The sequence below is a fragment of the Convolutriloba macropyga genome, unplaced genomic scaffold (genome assembly GCF_964194025.1).
Source record: "Convolutriloba macropyga unplaced genomic scaffold, txConMacr16.3 SCAFFOLD_2384, whole genome shotgun sequence".
Lineage (NCBI taxonomy): Eukaryota > Metazoa > Xenacoelomorpha > Acoela > Convolutidae > Convolutriloba > Convolutriloba macropyga.
In genome coordinates this window covers 15526-34867 of record NW_027452842.1, presented here as the reverse complement: position 1 = coordinate 34867, position 19342 = coordinate 15526, and the positions used below count along the sequence as shown (strand labels likewise).

The 19342-nt window shown below is 38.1% G+C and overlaps 1 pseudogene; it reads right to left on the bottom strand.

The window, feature by feature from the left end:
• Positions 1 to 128: 128 nt before the first annotated feature.
• The window catches only part of LOC142357845 (dynein axonemal heavy chain 5-like), a 31908-nt pseudogene continuing 12694 nt past the window's right edge, over positions 129 to 19342 (bottom strand).

Here is a 19342-nt window from a genome sequence, read left to right as displayed (position 1 = left end):
CTTTTCCACAGTTTGACCTTGACTCTTTGTTTTTCACTCATTTCACTTTCTGTTTCAACTACACTTGAACAAAATTGCCGATCAAAAAAGACGCTCCACCAATACTCAATTCAATTCATCATATTTAGGCCGTGTCAGATCATGAGCAAAGAAAATAATATATTTAGAAGAATAAACTGACCTGTAATTTTTGAGTAACATCTTCACTCTTCTTCTTAGTCTCTCTCAACACTAGAATGAGTCCTTCGTCGTCAACTAGGGATCCCTGTGTCTCTGTCAGTCTCTTGAGCAAGTCATCTTCCAACTGCTTCATGTCTCTCTTGTTCGTAGTCACCTCTTCCATCAATTTGTTTCTCTCGTCTTCCAGTTCCTAAACGGAGAACAAGGAAAAGTGTAAGAGTCCTTTTTGAGTGGAACCGAAAGATTAAAATGGTGTCAGTCAACATATTAATGATTATTGACACCTTCTAGAGTTTTTTTAAGAGTAAAAGAAAGTTGTCTGCTTTTTCCTTTCACATTTCCAACCTCGGTTACAAACTCGGTTACAAGAAAAAAAACGGAGCGCCCTATCCGTTGTTCCCACCCCCCGTACTTTATTCGCTCTGTTTTATAGCACGAGCCATTACATAATAAATCACAATGTCCCAACATAGCACCTGCATTCGAGGCTTCCAAAAGTTTGCACCCAGTACTCCGCTTATTTTGGGGGTTGGGGGGGGGGGGGTCCAAATTTCCGCGAAAGGGCTGACAAGTGGTACTGAAATATAAGGGACCTACTTTTTTCTCGAGGTTGATGACCATCCGAGCAGTTGGTCTTCAAGTCCTTTCATGGTGACTGTGAAGTCGATGATGCAAGTCCTCGCACTGATCTCGGGAGTGTAGGCCGGGTTGGGTAGTTTGGTGGTGATGTAGAGCATGAATCCCTCCATTATGTCCTGCTCTTTGTCGCCCACTTTGACCTGTATTATTCACCAACACTCATTTTAGAATATAACCGAAAAAAAATGAGTTCGCGTTTTACCAGTTTATTTATTTTCTCAAGACGAAAAATCGAATAAATGAGCGAGCTAAGGAACATTCTAGAACAAAATCTGAAATAAGTCCAGTGAAAATTTTGACACACAAGATTAATAATTGCTTAAAAACTTCGTTAGAGAACCACAAATAAAGCTACCAATTCAGTAAATATTTGGGATCTATTCAGATCCTTCTTGCCTCTCCGACTTTTAAGCCTCTCAGCGGCACGTTTAATTTTTGTAACGTGATAACAAGAAATAAATAGATCTAAAGTTTGACAGAGATCTTTTATTTTATGATTAAATATAAAGTCAACCAAGTGATGCAGCCTTAAATTGTATGATTCGAATGCTCACTGAGAACCTTTTTTTTTGTTGCTTCTGAACAAAAATTTGGCGAAAAGCTGATTATTTCAGTTTCTTTTTTCAGCAGTTTTTCAACGTTTATTATAGCCTAAAACTCAAAAACAATCGCAGCCAATTTCAGTGAGCTTCTAAACTTCATACCCTGTAAGAGGACCCGGATTTGTAGAAGTTCTTTTCCAGAATGTTGTCCAGGCTGGATCCAGTTCCTCTCCGATGTCTTCAATCAAAAGGGGCTTTCCCTGTCCCAGAGAGTCCTCAAGGTGGTTCCTGCAATCATGTGCAAACTCAACTTTGCTTAAGAATTCTAGCATTAAAAGCGCTCTGTATTGGAGACATGCGTTATTTTGTCACTCGGTTTTTCTTTTGTTAAAAAACTAAAGTCGAAACCAAAATAGCAATTGCGTGTTTGTCTGTGTTTATAGTCTGTGTTTAATTACAATAGTGCTTGCTTTTTTTAAATCCGTTAAAAGAGCAGTATTATGAGCAAAACTGCCCATTAACTCGAAATTGAACGTCAACAATCCAATAACATAACCGACTATGCGTCGGAAGAATTGCTCTCGAACGACTAGTGGGAGCTCTAATCAATTGCAGCTTGCTTCAGTCGAGGAGGAGGGGGGGGGGGGGCTAAATGGGACTGAGAACTTCAATAGTGGGCTTCAAATAACCACATTAAAGGTTAACATATACCACTATTAGGATTTAAAAAAAAATGGCACCAGTTTCGGCGCACTTTTCATTTCACTTTTAGTATTAAATTGCCACCAATTGAGTTCAGCTGCTTGAAATTGTGATTGAGAGAGAATTTTTAGATCCCCGAAAACGCAAAAAGTCAAGGGCGTAAAAGTCACTCTAAATGTCAAAATTGTCAAGCGAAAATTTTGCATAAAAAAGACACACACGTTTACAATAATTGCTATGAACTTCGTTCAAGAGCAATTAAAAACAGCAGCTGTCACCACAACAGTTCAAACCTTAGGACAGCTGATGTAATCTTCATTTTCAGTGAACACATTTCTTCTCAGGACAGCTTTAATCGCGCGTGCAAAAATAGACACTATTCTAAATGAAGCACATTAGACTACTATTTCCTACGTACGACCTTGTTTATTACCCTTAAGACCTCGATATATTGAAAAAACAGTTACAATTTACCTCAACTTCACATCAACTAAAAATTTGTCAACGTTGTAATCTAAAGTTATTTTTCTAAAGTTTTTTTAGGAAGAAAACAATCGGAAGAAAATTTTATAATGTGATTCTTTAAGAAATTGATTGATGTTGATTATTTTATTTTGTTTGAATGATTTGAAGTATTTTTTGTTAAGTATATTTAACCATATGGTTATAATTTTTATTTACTTGTTGCAAACAAAAATATTGAAATCTCAATTTCAAAACATCAAACCCAAGTAATATATCATAATGACAAAAAAGATTTTGCTCGTTCTTCAAAAGCTACAATTCATCAGTAATATGCAATTTCGTGTATTTTGACGAAAAAGATCGAGTATTTGGGGGCAAAAGGAAATTGAAAAAGTTGAAGAACCCATTGAACAATTTGAACATGTATATCAACGAGAGGCTACCAAAGCATGAAGCGCAAATCAGCAGTGAAGCTAAAAAGATGGGCATGATTACATCCACTAAAAACTGTGCAGTATCCGTTATGGTCCGGAATTCTCAAAACGAAACTTCGTTCCAACCCGTTAACTATGTCAACGACCTCAATAAAGTCAAAAATGCCGTGTCGAGAGACTCAACCAGAGAAAAGCCAAAATTTGGCATCAATTATTATCAAACGTTAACATCAAACGCACAAGAAAATATTCTCCTGAAATGAAAAAGCTGAGGAAATACTAAACTGCAAAAAACTGCCAAATTTCTAAAATTCAATAATTTTTGTTTGTAATAATATGAAAAATGAAGCCGTAACTTTGATTGCTATCGAGTACCAGTACTTCATTTATTGTAGAAAAGTGGCTCAAGTATAATTTAAGCGTGACATTTAGAGCCTTCCACTAGCTGCAAAAAAACGCAGCCTGTCATTTTTCGGCTTGGGTTCTTTTTCTTTAATTAAGATTTTTTCTATTAAACCTTAGAATGTTCCGCCTTAGTGCTCGCGATATCCGCAGCCTAAAGTAGGACATTATTTTTTAACAGTGAATAGAACATCAGGCGGAAAAAAAGTCCTGTGATATACGCAGACTAGTTGTTTACAGCTCTAGATTCATTTCCAGTCGTTTGGAAATTGTGATATTCGCAAAAAAAGAATGACAACTGATAATGAATCCTCGGGAAAATCAGAAAAGTTCATCAAAATACCGACTGGAGACACGTTTCGTGAAATATTCGTGGAAAATGTGTCAACCAGTTGGTGTTCTTTCGTTTTGATTTGATAACAGTGTAAAAAAAAGAATGCAAAGGGACTTTCATTTTAAAAAAAAACGAGCGGTAAAAGTGTTCTAATTCAGTTAAGCGCTTGTAATAATTTAAACCATGAAAAATACTACTTTATTGCAGAACATCAGATCAATCTATAAAAAGTTAAACCATTTCAAGGTTTTTTGGCGCAACAAGATACACAGCCATTGGCTATATGCCTAACCGAAACGTGGCTCAAAGATGATAGCAACATCAAATGTTTATCGCTTTGTAGTTACCAGCTGCTTGATACAAGCAACCGGCAAATAGGAAATAGAGGAAGAGTTGCATTATTTGTGAGGGAAGGCGTGGTGAAAACGGTTCTGCATAAAATTTCTCGTAACAACTGTCAATTGCTAACAATCAAAATTGAAAGCTAAAATTACTAAGAAGATCTCATTTTGACTTGTATACCTCAAACCTAATACAAGTTTATCGGAATTGTCAAAAACTTTCGAGGAATATTCTGGAAAAATGACACTCAAGCCAAAACAGATGCATCTAATGTGTGGAGATTTAAATATTGATCACTCAAAAACAAATGCAAAATTTTCGTCTTTAGAAAATGTTCTCGGAGGGTATGATCTCAACAAGCAAGAGAGATTCACCAGAGAGACCATTAATTCTCAAACGAGAATTGATATAGTATATTGCTCACAGGAAGTGGAAGTTGACGTTCTAAAATCTACAATAACTGATAACTACACTGTTCAAAATAAACTAGATGAGGAAGCAGAAGAAACAGGGTTAAAAATGCAACAGTAATACAGACATTGGGCTGTTCTGGAAAACAATTCTGTGTTAGATAAGCTAGTGTTTAAACTGAAACACAAATTACAAGGTTTCGAAGATAATTTTTGTCTCTTGGACTGCGACCCATCATTTGAAAAATTTCAACAAACTATTATTGAAGAAATGAAACTTTATGTGCCAGAGAAGAAATCAAAGGTTCTCAGTCATAAGTCATGGATTGATAACTCAATTAATAACCTTGCAGCAAAAAAAAACAAAAACTTTATCAATGATGCAAGCAAAAAAAAACAAATGGTAATAAAAAAGATTTAATAGAATTAGGAATTTGCTACAGAAAAGAGTGCTCGAAAAAAGGAGAAACTTTTATCAAAAATTTTTATTTAGGAACGCCAAGCGTACTACGAAATTATTCTTCGATACTATCAAAAGTTTAAGAGGAGATACACAAAAAAACAACAAGCTACTTTAACGCAAGAAGAGACTGAAGGTTTCCAAAACAAATTTTCACCACCATTGGAAAAACGTTAGCTGATAAACTGGTTTCGGATGGAAAAAATAACACAAAAAACACAAGCGTCAATAGCATGTTTCTACACAAAATCAGCGAAAAAGAGCTATCAGCGGCAATCAAAAACCTGAAAAATAAATACAGTTCAGATTTTGATGGACACAAATTTGTATACTCAAGAAAATACAGTTTGCTATTGCCCGACTCTTACCTAATTGGTAATCAAATGTTTTGGAAACAGCATATTCGCGAACTGCTTAAAGAAGGCCGTAGTTATTCCACTGTATAAACTAGAAGATCCTAAAATTGCTGACAATTACAGGCCAATCAGTTTGCTGCCAACAAAATGAAAACTGATTGAGAAATTGGTTCAGAAAAGAATGCTAAATTTTTTGTAAAAATTCAAACTTCTAAACAATAATCAGTTTGGTTTTAGGCCAAAAAAGTGCACTTTTGAAGACTTGGTATCCTTTTTTTAGAGCGTCAGGCAGAATTGGGAGGATGGTATTACAAAAACTAAAGCTGTGATCATCGATCTCGAAAGCGAATTTGATACAGTTGAACATAGTATTCTTTTTGACAAACTAAACAACTTGGGATTGAGGGGTCACATGCAAAATTTTTTGAAATCTTATCTGAGCAAAAGGCAGCAATGGGTAATTTCAGGAAATGTATACTCCAATTTCGCAGAAGTCGAGTATGGGGTACCACAAGGGTCAGTACTTGGAACACTAATTTTTCTTGTGTATATAAGCGATATAGATGATTACTGTAGTCAGAACTGTTTGACCTTATACGCTGACGATACTGTTGTTAAACAAAAAATGGAATCAATAACTGAAGTTTTCAGCCAATCTTTGAGCCTGGTTAGTGATTACCTCATAAAAAACAAGTTAACTATGAACTACGAAAAAACTTGTTTTATGAACATGAAAGCCAGACGGAGAAGTTTACAGGAACAAATAAAGATTAAAGAATTAAACCTAACACAGAGATCATCACTGAAATACTTAGGTCTAGAATCGGATGACAATCTGAAATTCTGCGATCATACTAAAAACCTTTGCTCAAAGCGGAACCAATTCTCAGGTCTTTTTTACCGGCTCAGATCAATTTTAACTTTTAATCAACTGTTATTAACATTCAAAGTGTATGTCCAGCCTGTTGTAAGCTATGGCGTACTAGTCTACGGAACAAGTAACAAAACATTAATTTTGCCACTTGAGTCAAAATTAAAACAAATTACCAGAATTATTTTTAAAAAACCTAAATCAACCTCCACTTGCCTGGAACGAGAATCAAATCACTTATATTCGATTAGAGTTATGCACCTTTTTGAACTGTTGCAAAAATTAGCTGAAATTTTGAGAGCAGAATGCCATATTGATTGTCTCACAAATGTAATTACTAGAAAAGAAATTGAAACACTGCAAGCAAAAAGAGTCCAATCAAGGCAACTTAAAACTGCAAACAAAAGCAGCGGCCTAAGTCCTAAAAGATTAGAAGTAAGAATACGAAAATTGCTTAACTTCATTTAAAAATTTTATCCTAATTTTGTTTTAGAAGTTCAAAATATGAGTGCAAGAGAACTTAAGCAATTCTTATCTAGTTTCAGGGACAATTTTTTCGTAGACAGCTTAGAACTTTTTGCTTTGTTTTATTAACAAAAACTCCATAGATCTCATAAAATTCAGAATAAGGTTTTGAGGTTTTCCCCTATTTTCTCTTAACATGATACGCCACGCATTCACACTTTGATCATAGTAATGGTACTGGTCATCGCTAGACTAGGACCTTTTGGACCTATTGATGACCTGTCGAGTAGATTTGTTATTTTGGTATATAATTTGTACCATATGTGTTGCAAACAAGTGTACATCCTACTCAAGAACAATTTATTATTATAACTATTATTATTATTATTATTATTATTATTATTATTATTATTATTATTATTATTATTATTATTATTATTATTATTATTATTATTATTATTATTATTATTATTATTATTATTATTATTATTATTATTATTATTATTATTATTATTATTATTATTATTATTATTATTATTATTATTATTATTATTATTATTATTATTATTATTATTATTATTATTATTATTATTATTATTATTATTATTATTATTATTATTATTATTATTATTATTATTATTATTATTATTATTATTATTATTACGTAACCTATCACTAACCTGAAGTACTTATGATTCAGTGACGTAATCTGCAGTCCATTTTGTTGCTCCTTCTTTTTAACCCAATTTTTGCCCTGTGTTTGGGGGTCTATCAACAAGGGGTACCTCAACGCACTCGTAACTATGATTCCATTTTGGATCGACAATTCGTCATTCGGAAGTCCGTGCAGATTCCATTCCCCGATGGTCGGGGGGTCCGTCAACATGTCAATCAAGTTTAGATCCAGAGAGTATGGAATCTTCCTGGTTCGCATTTCCTTCTGCCAGCTTTTAAGCAAGTTGTTCCGGAACTCCTGGTTGAAGGGTCCAGAGTAGGAGAGGAACGCGGATCCGAGGAGAACATCTCCCACTAGACGTTTGATTTGTTCCTTGAACTCTTTGTTCTGCTGGGTCCAGCGCTTCCGCTCGCCTCCCAGGCCATCAATGAGGCTGCTTGCGGCGTCCATTTTCTTTCGACATCTTTCGGCGTCATCCAGCAACACCTGAAAACAGTTTTAATCATCTCTAGATGCCAAAAAGAGTAGTTAAATAACTTGAATCAATGAAATATCTCGTTAGTGCCGTATTATAACAACAAAAATTTGCAACAGCGAAAATTGAGATATTATACTTCTTTTTTAATCGATTCTTGTTGCGATTACAATGGATGCATAACGTATCGATGAAACAACTTGTTAGCGCCCGGTAAACTCTACAAAACCTCAAAAAGGGTTGAACAATTGCTTTAGGGTAGACTATCATTTTCCTCCACTCTCTTCTCGCAACTATTGCGATGATGGCGAGAAAAGAGTAGCAAAGAACGGTAAAGTCTGATCAACTATACAATGGCATAAGTAATATGCAGCTGTTGTTATCGCAGCGAGAGTTGATTTAAGGCATCTATCCCCCTGCCCCCCCCCCCCCCCCACCAGACCAGCTTAGTGGGCATAACTTTTAGGCGCCCCCGGCGCATAAAAGTTATGTTTTAATGTTATTTTTTGTAAGTTATGTTATTTTTTACATAGTAACGTGCTGTATAACAACACAGAATTTGTAATTGGGGGCATTAAAAGACTGGGGGGGGGGGAACAGAATAGATTTAAGTTATGCTAATATTGTAATTGAAAAAGATACCACACGGTTGCTATCGAGCACTCCAAGTTATTCAACAACTCGGTTTCGGCTCGGGGATTGCAAACTTCTCGATTGCAATATGAATCATGTGGTAATGAGTAATTATAAACACTCATTGCGATATTAATAGCATAACAAAATCAAAAATGATTGTGACAGAATAATACTAAAAAAATCTGAAACAGTAGTGGCTACGGTATAAGACTATTTTTTCATCTACTCGTCACAATTCTTCTGGCTACTGTTCTTATATGAAGAGTGGCGAGATAAGATGGCGGTTAAACGGATTCTAATCAACTATACAGTGACGTAAATTATGCAACTGTTGTTCTCGCAACGAGAGTTGAGTAAAAATAAGGCCGCACGGTTGATATAACCGCCACAAATTTATTCCACAACTCAGCTGCTCTACCAATTTTAAAAACGTCTCGATAGCTACAATAGCTGTGGTACTATTCATACTCCGGTCATAGTCTTCAAGGATTTTTCTTCAACCTCTGCTTTTCAACAACTTTTTAATAGCAATTTTTTTAACAACATATTAATTGAGATGCTATGCCTCCAAATTCTTCGAAATCATATTAGCAAACTGGGAAATAGATGCCCTTAATCTCCAAAGTCACAGATCAAAAATGATCAAAAAGTTGCAGGAATACAAATTTTTTGATAGAAGTTTTTTGGTACAAACTTTCATAGAGCAGGTAATTCCCTTTAAAAATTCCCTTTAATTAAGTTTACCCTATATATTTTTTTTCTAAACTACGGACTTAGCGTGCGTGGAGTTTTTTCGTTGTTAGGAAATATTTATGACAGATTTGATTTCGATATGACATTACGAGCTAGCACCGCATACCTTCAATTATTATTGCGCTAATTTGAGGAGTTTAGCTACAAAGATCAATGACTTTGTATAATTACCAATTACCGGTGAACAGACAAAACAGTCCCAGACAAAACAGTCCCGGACAAAACAGTCCCAAATAGCAAAATATTCCCAGACAAAACAGTCCCAGACAAAATAGTCCCAAGAAACCAGACAAAACAGTCCCAGACAAAATAGTCCCAAGGCCATTATAATAGCTCTCACACGTATGATTTAACAAGCGGATAATTTAATCCCATGTTCGGTTGTGATAGTTTCATATCAAGTCCCACGGGCCCCTGAGGCATGGCCATGGCCATTAAGTATGTTAAAACATACGGATAATAGCGACTGCTAATTTGTTGTCGGATTATTGATCGCACATTTCAAAGTACATTGGATATAATGGCATTAGGTACATTTTAATTGGGACTATTTTGTCTGGGACTGTTTTGTCTGGTTTCTTGGGACTATTTTGTCTGGGACTGTTTTGTCTGGGAATATTTTGCAATTTGGGACTGTTTTGTCTGGGACTGTTTTGTCTGGGACTGTTTTGTCCGGACACGCAATTACCAATTAGCTTAACTGTTCTTTCGCCACCATAGCCCCCGCGGCAAGGCCCTTTATACCTGTATTAAGATACGTTTTTCTGGAATTGAAGAGGTAAAATGGGCCAAATGGTCCATTTCATTTGGTAAGTGTGCTGGCTCACAATCGAGATAAACAAACCTGTTTCTTTCGCATTGCTTCATCATAATCAGCTTGTGCCTCGTCCAACTCAGCCTGTTTCTCGGCCAAAACCAACTCTGCCTCTGCTAACTTAGTCGTCGCTTCTCCCAGTTTCTTCTGCATAACTGTCAAGTTATCCTTGAGTGGGATAACCTCTTTATTCACAATATAAAACGAAGCCATAGCTTTAGTCCAGTCCAGAAGTCCGGCAACGTTGCCACATACTGCCACCGCTCGATCATGGTTGAAATCTTTATACTCGAAATAGGGCTGCAATAGTTCTATCATTTCTTCATTAACTTTATCCTTATCGAATTCTTGAAGTTTCTTAAGTAAATTCGGGTCACCCATAAGTTTCAAACTTTCTTGCCATGAGGGTTTCAACATCGGATCGGGTTGTGTCGTGTCTATCGAAACGGGTTCTAACTTTCTCTCAAACAATATACACACACAATCCATGATCAACTTAATCAGGAACGGCGGGGTTCCAAGTTTCTTAACGGTTGCAATATCGCTGGCTTTGATGGTTTTTAATGCGTCCTCGGCAGCTTGCAATGCGGGTTTTGCGGCTTCCAGTTTGTTCTGGGCAATCGCGGTCTTTTCTTCAATGATGGCCGTCATTTCACGAGCCTTGTCAGCATCGACCTTGACTGCTGCTTTGATTTGTTCAGCTGAAGTGGCCTTTGCCTTGACCTTTTCAAGGACAACATCCGCTTCCTTATTCGCAACTTCGAGATCTTTTTCCTTCAGGACTAGTTCACGACTTAAAGCATCCACCTATAATGAATCAATTCAAATTTGAACTTCATTTATAATAGTTAATTATAACTTTTGATAGTTCTGCTACCCAGAACAGGGTAGCGATCAGTTTAGTGATCAGTTTATCAGGACAAAAGTTGTGGGATAGGACAAAAAATTTTGTAGGGACGACATTTTTGTAGGCGCAGATTTCATTTCGAAAAAATGCGCCTACAGAAATCTGATTCCATGCTTAGACTTTCCATCTTATATGTTTCGTCTACAGTGACTTTAATACAACTATAATATCAAAAAATGACTTCATAAGCAATATTCAAATCATTCACATGCAAGTTTTAAAATGCCAGATCTATGCACGGCCACATTATAAAATGCCAGATTCTGAAAATTAATAAGTTTGCTTTTCGAGCAAATTTACGTGACTCAGCTAAAGTCATTTCAAAAATTTAGCTTACATCTCAAACCGCTAAGCGGTTCATAGTTACTGCAAATTTCTCAGCTATTTCAACAGTCGCGTGGATCTTTTCCGTTTGTCCCCCCCCCCCCCCCCCAGTACGTTATGCACCCCCACCCCCAGTTACAGAGCACGTGTCATTAAACAGTAAATCATTTTGTGAATATATTGCACGTGCGTCTGGGGTTGCAAATAGTATGCACCCACTAAGCTGGGGGGGGGGGCACAAACGGAAAAGATCCAATCGCGTAATCTATACGTAAGACAATAAAAGCGCGCGATCTTAGCAGCATCATCATGGTACAAATTTTATGCATCATTCAACCTACTTGTTTCTCGGCCTCGACTAGTTTGTCCAGACCAGTGGTCATCTTCTTAGCATTCGAGTCTATCTCCTTCAGTTTCTTGTTGTACACATCCTTATAGCCTCCCAAGAAAGAGAGGTACGATTTAGGAGTCACGTGGGTTGTACGTCGGAATCTAAAATGTGAATCCCTACTAAGCTTAAAAAAATGACAATACGCATGCTAAGCTCCAACCAATCCCACATACAGTTTATTATCAAGTTCCAAAGATCTACTAAAAAAATAAACACCTATCCACAGATATGTATTTAGACGAAAATAGTCTTAAAATAATTTTCTGTTCATTTTTAATAAATAGCTCAACACTTAGCAAATTATTTAAGGAGACCTTTTTTACCTTAAAAACAAATTCACCATTAGAAAAACGGGCGTACACTTTACCTCACCAAAAACATTAGGCGTTTTTTTGTACTTTATAGGTTTTTGTAAAATTCTGAATTTTGAGTTGGCATTCCTTCACAGGAAAACAATAGCGCTCAGATCTCACATTTTAAAAGATATAATTTGATGGTTCATTTTCTTCTTATCAATAGAATTCGCGCACTGTCTTCATGACTATTAACAAGTATCGATAGTAAAATACTTTAACTGAAATCTGTTAACTAAACACAATCATCCAATAAGCATCAGGTAACATGCTCTATAAATTTCAACAAAATAACAATAACTTTACAAAGTCTAACACGAGCATCCAAAAGCTTGGAATATACACTAACTGACTAAGTTAATCACAAAACAGTTATCTAAGTATAGAAATTGCCGTTAGTACTTAAAACCAACAAAAACAGCTCGAAACATCCCTCATCTAATAGCCAAGCAAAATTCCTTTCCGGGTTTTTTTTACAAAGGGTGGTTTGGGGGTACGGCTCAAGGCCAACAAATTTACTACAGTAGGTGGTATTCTTAAAACAAAACCAGCGCTTTCGGAATGTATTCCAAAAGCTATCATTTTCCCCCTCATAAGTATTAGGAGCTTCCCCATGTGATGTCACCGCTGCCAATTCTGGTATGCAAGTAGCTTAGAGGTCCCCTGGGATAAATAATATCCTTCTATGGTCAATCCAATCAGTTTGGCCGCCCAAAAGGGTAGTGTACCAAAATTGGGGATCCTGTAAAACTCTAATTTCGTTCTGTTAAAATAGTTGTCAGTGAAGCTATCTGAAGGTTGTAACCAGCTGCTATGCAGTACCAAATACAATTTGGTATAAATCCCTATTAGTAACTAAATAAATCTAAGCGAGAAATATACCAAAATGCGTTATTTTTCTTAGCCAATCAGAATCGAGTATTTAAATACGCATAGAAATCGTTCCAATTTACGTATAAAGCTCGGAAAAAGTGCAAATAACATAATTTCAAGTAAATCTAATCATAAGACCTATCAAATAAGACATGATTCGGCTTAACAGTTTTCGGGTTTTTGGATTCATTGGTACAAAATGGTGACTGGCATTGACTATTTCGTTATCAGACAAAATACCGGCCAAATGAGCATCAAAAATTGCCGTCTAAAAAACCACTTGTTGCTATCACCAATACGAATACATTGCTTTATACGAACTTATGACGTTGACTATATAAAAAGATTGAATTGGAAACTTGAATTTGGTAGACTGTTTTGAATTCTTACAGCTACATTTTGGTGCCGCGACCCGGGAGCATTCATTTCTTCTATTTGCTGTCTCAGGAAATTAAATTTTGATGCCTCCACCGTTTGATAATTTACTATCGTTTTGGGGCATTTAATGCTAGGAGGCTAACACGGTGTATTATCTTTGTTATAAACGTCAGTTTGAAACCGCATCTCTATCGTTCAGCGCAGTTCAATTCGGACAAATTATCTAACACTGGTAATTGTAATTTAGCTCTCGACATTTATCGTTTGGAAAGGCAAACATCAGTTGTAGCAGATTTTCCTGCTAGCCGAGCGAGGATTCCACGACTTGATTCCTAAATGAATCAAATTTATCATTCGAATTCCCAATCAATCGTCAAAAAGACTTCATTTAAGAAACTTCACTGCTACGGGGGTCAAAATGGACTTCACAGGGTTTGCTCAGATATCCCAAAGAAGGAAGCCCAACAAACAGAATATTGTCGGCATTAGCTCAGGGTACATTGGTCGTCACAGGAAACTTGAAAGTCCCTCACATTGGTCATCACAGGAAAGTTAGAATGGATTCCAAAGAGGAAACCGACCAAAAAAGACTGTAAGAACAGAACAATTTTAGCAGTGAATTAATTAAAAACAATTTTAGACGGCAATCCTATCCCCTGAACTTTGATATTGAATGGGTTAGTCCAATCAAAATTTTCTGGATAACTGGTTACCATTAACCTCCACAAACATAATTTTTGAGACAAAAAAAACATCGATTTTGAAATTTTTTGGTCGAATTGTCGAAAATTTGAAAAAGTGATTAAGTCGGTTCGGATATCAAAAAATAACCTCTGATAAAGAAAAAATTGAGAACACATTATGCTATATTGTTCAATTTTGAAAATTTTTGGTCAATTTTGATGCAATTCTAAAAACTTAAGAAAATCAATACCGAATATTGATAAACCGTATTTTCAAGCTTAAAACCGTCCATTTTAGTGGATTACCGTTCCCTTTTCAAGAAATTGCAAAAAACTGACCAAAAATAGAAAAAAATTGGACAGAGGCATAAATTTCGCCAACAAGAAGCCCGTACCGAACGCCAAGTCAATATCAGTACTGGGCAAGTATAATTCTAAGTCTAGATATCAGTACTGATTCAGAGCTATGATCATAACACATTTAAGACTTGTCAGACTTCGCCAAGACTTGGCAAGTCTTAATACACGTGTGAAAAAAAAAGTTTAGGAGATTCATTAATTGAGTGAAACTCATTACACTTTAAAAAATTATGGAACCTACCAACAATTATGGAACAAAAAATTATGGCCTACAAAAAATTATAGAACCACTATAATTTTTCCTCGTCGCTCCTTTATGTGCCGTTTCGTCTGCGTCCTTTTCGTCCTTTAACTTTCCAATTTTCCGTGTTCCGTTTTTTTTCAATAACGTTGCTCTCCCAAAACTTCGCTTTTCGTTTTCTTCGCTACTTTTCCGATTTTCGATGTAGTATGTTATATGTGATGAAGTATGTTATTGTTTTTGCAGTAGTATGTTGAGTATGCTAGTATGCTGGTTTGTTGTTTAGGTCTTACAGCTTTCTAGGGTGTGACTTAAGTTTATTCTCGAGTTACGGCTGGATTGTCCTTTGACTTTTCAACTTTACTAATTTACTAGCCTTCCTGTTGTAGTATTTTAATTTCTGCTGCTGTATGTTTGCGTGTAACTGTATGATTGTTAGTTGGTTTGGGTTTTTGCCTTCTAGAGTGTGACTTAAGTTTATTCTGGAGTTACGGCTAGATTGTTTCTTAACTTTTACAGCTTTCATAGGCTACAAAAGCGCTGCATATTACTTAACTTTCGCTGTAGTTTGTTTAATATTGTTGGTATGCTGATCGGTTGTTTAGGTTTTAATTTTGCTAGGGTGTGACTTAGGTTTATTCTGGAGTTACGGCTAGTAAATTTCTTGCTCTTTTCATCCATTTAGTATACTACTGCTTTGCCGTAAATTTAGTTTGTTATTTTCATATGTTAAGCCCCATAATGACTTGTGCTAGTTTACCTTTTGCAGTAGCATCTCTCCTCCTTCCTAGGGTGTGACTTAAGTTTATTCTGGAGTTACGGCTAGTTTGTTTGGTTGAGTTTTTTGCTGTAGTCTGCTAGCATAGTACTTCCCGACCTCCCCGCTCGTTGCTTAATCGTCTCCCGCCCGTTCCTTCCCGTCTTTCCGTTTCGTTGCGCGCTACTCGCTCAACGCCTCCGTTCTGTCCGTCTCGTTTCCCGTTTATTCGTGCGTCGCTCGTTCCGCGTTTCCGTCCCGTGCCTTGCGTCGTCCGTTTCATACCCGCGTTTTCGCCAGTTCCGTTCCGTTCCCTGTTGAGTTGCGCGCCGTTCGCTTGTCCTTCCCGCCCCGTCCGACTCGTTTCCCGTTTAGTCATGCTTCGTCCACCCAGTCCTCGTTCCCCGGTTGCCTGTATTCCTGTTAAGTCTCACGTTGCTTTCAAGCACGTTAGACTCCCTCTCCACTTTGTTACTCACTTTCGCCGATTAATTCATTACTCGGTAACTTCTTTTCCGCTCTTCGACGTCTTGATTATCAAGTCGTCGTCATTTGGATTCGGTATAGCCCTCATTCCACGTGTTTGGTTGAAAGTTACTCTACATTGATAAATTAACCATTTCAATATCATGGCCGAACAGCAAGGGAAATTGAAAAAGCTCTTTAATGCAAGATCTATTCAACAATCTGAGTTATGTAACATCCATAAGGACATCACAGATGACATAGATCGCCAAGACACGAAGGTTAAAGTTGAACGCTTGGTTTCTAAGTTGAAGGATGTCTTCAGTAAACTGGTGGACAAGAATGAAGAACTATTTGACTTGGCCAGTAAAGCGGAGAACCCAGATTCAATTTACCCTGTCCTTGAGCAATGTTTGGACGATGTAACTAAGAACAATGATAAATTCTTGCTTGCGGCTAAAAGCTATATTGATTCAGTTGCTCACCGAGACACCGTATGTGAGGGCGTTAACCCTCAAGGGCAGTCTAAGAGAAGTTCACGTCGAACAGCATCATCAATGTCTAGCCAGCGTAAACATGACTTTCTAATGGAAAAACTAAAACGCGAAGAGGCCGAGAAACAAGAACAAGCTGCCATGCGCCTCGCTAAACAAAAACACAAAATTGCCATGAGAAAAAAGGAGCTTGAAATACAAATGGAGCAGATGGCACTTCAAGAATTGGAGGAAGACCACCGCCAGCGTGTTGCCGCAGCTAAATTAGATGAGGCTGAATTAATGGATAACCATTCATTGTTTAGTCACCACTCAAGTGAACTGAATTTGCTTAAAGATAGGGGATCAGATAGAAGTCAAAGACTTGTTCAGGATTGGGTAAATTCTTTTCCAGCAGTTAATTCATTGACCGCTGCAACTGAGTTAAATCTTTCTCGTCCTGGTTCAGCAACCGCTGACCCTCCTGTTCAAGATACTGCCCCTAGTAACCCTCCAGAAAACACAAATAATTTTGCCGGTAACTTGAATCACCTTGAAATGCTTTCTCAGTACAAACGGCCAGGAGTTGCAATTTCTGTTGCTCAGCAAGAAGCGTTGTATCGGGAATACCTCCAAGCTCAACTGCAGCAACCATTCAGTGATCAAAGAGTCGAGCAGGCATACAGTCCCTCAGGCAGTGGTAAGGTGAACCAAGTGAACCAAGTACAAGTCGACGTACAAAATGTCGCACTCCCACCACATCAGCCGCCTATGCAACCTCCCCGGCCACCGACACGTGTTATGGCACTAACCAACTCCATTTTTGTGCCTGATTTGGCAACAAACCCACAGGTAAATCAACTCTTGGGTCCGAAAAGGCATGTCGATGCCTCATGTTCCGCAACAACAGAATCCACCTCAAAGTAATTTTCCACACCAAACACAAGTCCCTATTGCCCATTCCTCGCATAATGTACCTCCACTTCTAAACCCACTCGTGAACCCGCCTCCTGTATTCCCGCCTCAACAATTATATAATCCTCAGCCTCCCATGGTTCCGTCGCCCATTCCAGCGAGCGCAACAGCATACTTACCCGTCCCCAACATTCCACAACAAAACATTGTCCATTCACCTCAAAAACGCCTGGTACCGTGTCCTACAGCACAAAGACCTCCCCAGAACGGTAACCTTGATCTAAACTTGTGGCGTTTTCCTCAGAATGTTCTCCCAAACGTAAACAAGGCGAAAAATAAGGCAACCGTCTCCAACAACGTTCAACCTAACCTACCCCCAAGCACAGCTAACCCCACCATCAGCCATCCCATCTTGCAAATGAGCGCACAACATAATCCAAATAGCAACCACGCAGCAAACTGTAGCATCCCTGTTAACCCCTTTAGTACAACTACTAACATAGCGCCACCTTTTGTCACGCCGGTTATACATCCAACATACGGGCATACTGTTCCGATACCATTGTGCTGGGGTGGCCCACCGCATACCACGCCTCCAGCGCCAGCATCTGAAAATGCAAGTTTGATTAAGGCATTCACAGACGCCTTAACTAGCAAGAGGAATGACCCACTACCCGAATGGAAGTTGTCCCAATACAATGGGGATCCCCTACAGTGGCTCGAATGGTATGGTCAATTTAAAAGCGCAATTGACTTTCAGTCCTTAACTGATGATGTAAAATTGACATACCTTAAGACCCTCGTAACAGGTAAAGCTAAAACAGCTATAGCTGAGTTCGCCTACTGCAGCCCAATGTACAAAGACGCACTGAGGACCTTAGAACGTAAATTTGGTCAACCACAGGCGGTCGTAAGTGCACATTTGGACAAACTCAACAGCTTTCCACCATTGAAGATGCACAATAGCGATAACATCATTAACTACTCGGGGTGCATTTCAAGTCTTGTCGGGGTATTTAAAACGCTTTCATACGATTCGGATTTAAAGAGTGCTGCGCTTCTCAACACCGCCGTACAGAAGCTACCACCCAATATGAAGGAGTCATGGTCACTCTTCACGGTCAAAAAGCATTGGGTGAAACCTACTCTTCTTGATTTCAACGATTGGTTAAAAGAGAAGGCCAAAGCGCACGATTTAATGAAGAATACTGCAACTAAGGTAAGGACTGAGGATACCAACAACTCAGTAACAAGATCAAAAATTGCTTCAAAAGCATTTGCTGCAAATACGCAACAGAAGAGTAACCTTAAACCGCAACGGAGATCTCCGTCAACATCAATATCTAGTTGCATTGTATGCAAAGGCAGCCACCGGTTGTGGGAATGCTGTGAGTTTAAGGAAAAGACCCCCACGCAGAGAGCCAAGGTCGTTGCTGAGGCAAAGCTCTGTTTCTCTTGTTTGCGTGACAAACACATGTTTAGGCAATGCCCAAGTCCCCGTAAGTGTAGAAAAGATGGTTGCAACAGCTCCCATAACACCTTACTTCATGGAGCTGAAAGGGCTTTTCCAGCTAAACCCTCAACAAACAACAACATCGACACTTCGAAGTCGAACGCAGGTACTAGTAGGCCATCTACTGGTCAAGAGCAACCAAGCAAAACAACCACTTTGTCTTCCGTGACGGATGTTAAAGGCCTCCTTCAGGTCACGGAACTGAAACTTACTAATTCTTCTGTCACTAGTACTACGGCGTTGGTTTTATGCGATACCGCTTGCAGTAACTCTTGGGTGTCCGATAGTCTCGCAGCTAGACTCGGTTTGCAGGGTACCGCATTAAAACTGACCGTCAAGGGTATAAACACGGAAGAACTCATAGACACAAAGGTGGTTCAATTGACTGTGACACCTCAAAAGACCAAGAATTCGAAGCATTAACTGTGCGTCCCTACGTGAGGGAAATATTAAACGTAGGTTCCGACATCATTGACGTCAAGTCCATGCAAGAAACTTACCCACATTTGGCAGTTCTAGATCCAGTAAGATATAGCTATGGAGAAATTGAGATGATACTTGGACAGGATGTCTACCATGCCATCCGCCCGATAGAGTATTTTTCAGCCGACGAAAAGTGCTCAACGTCCGCTGTCCGCTTACCCATAGGTTGGGTTTTATGTGGCCCACTCCCTTCAAGTTCAAGTTTAGTCTCGTTGTTTTTCAAAGCCAGTATTGAACAGGATTTTGAATTAGCTTGTCAGGTTAAATCTT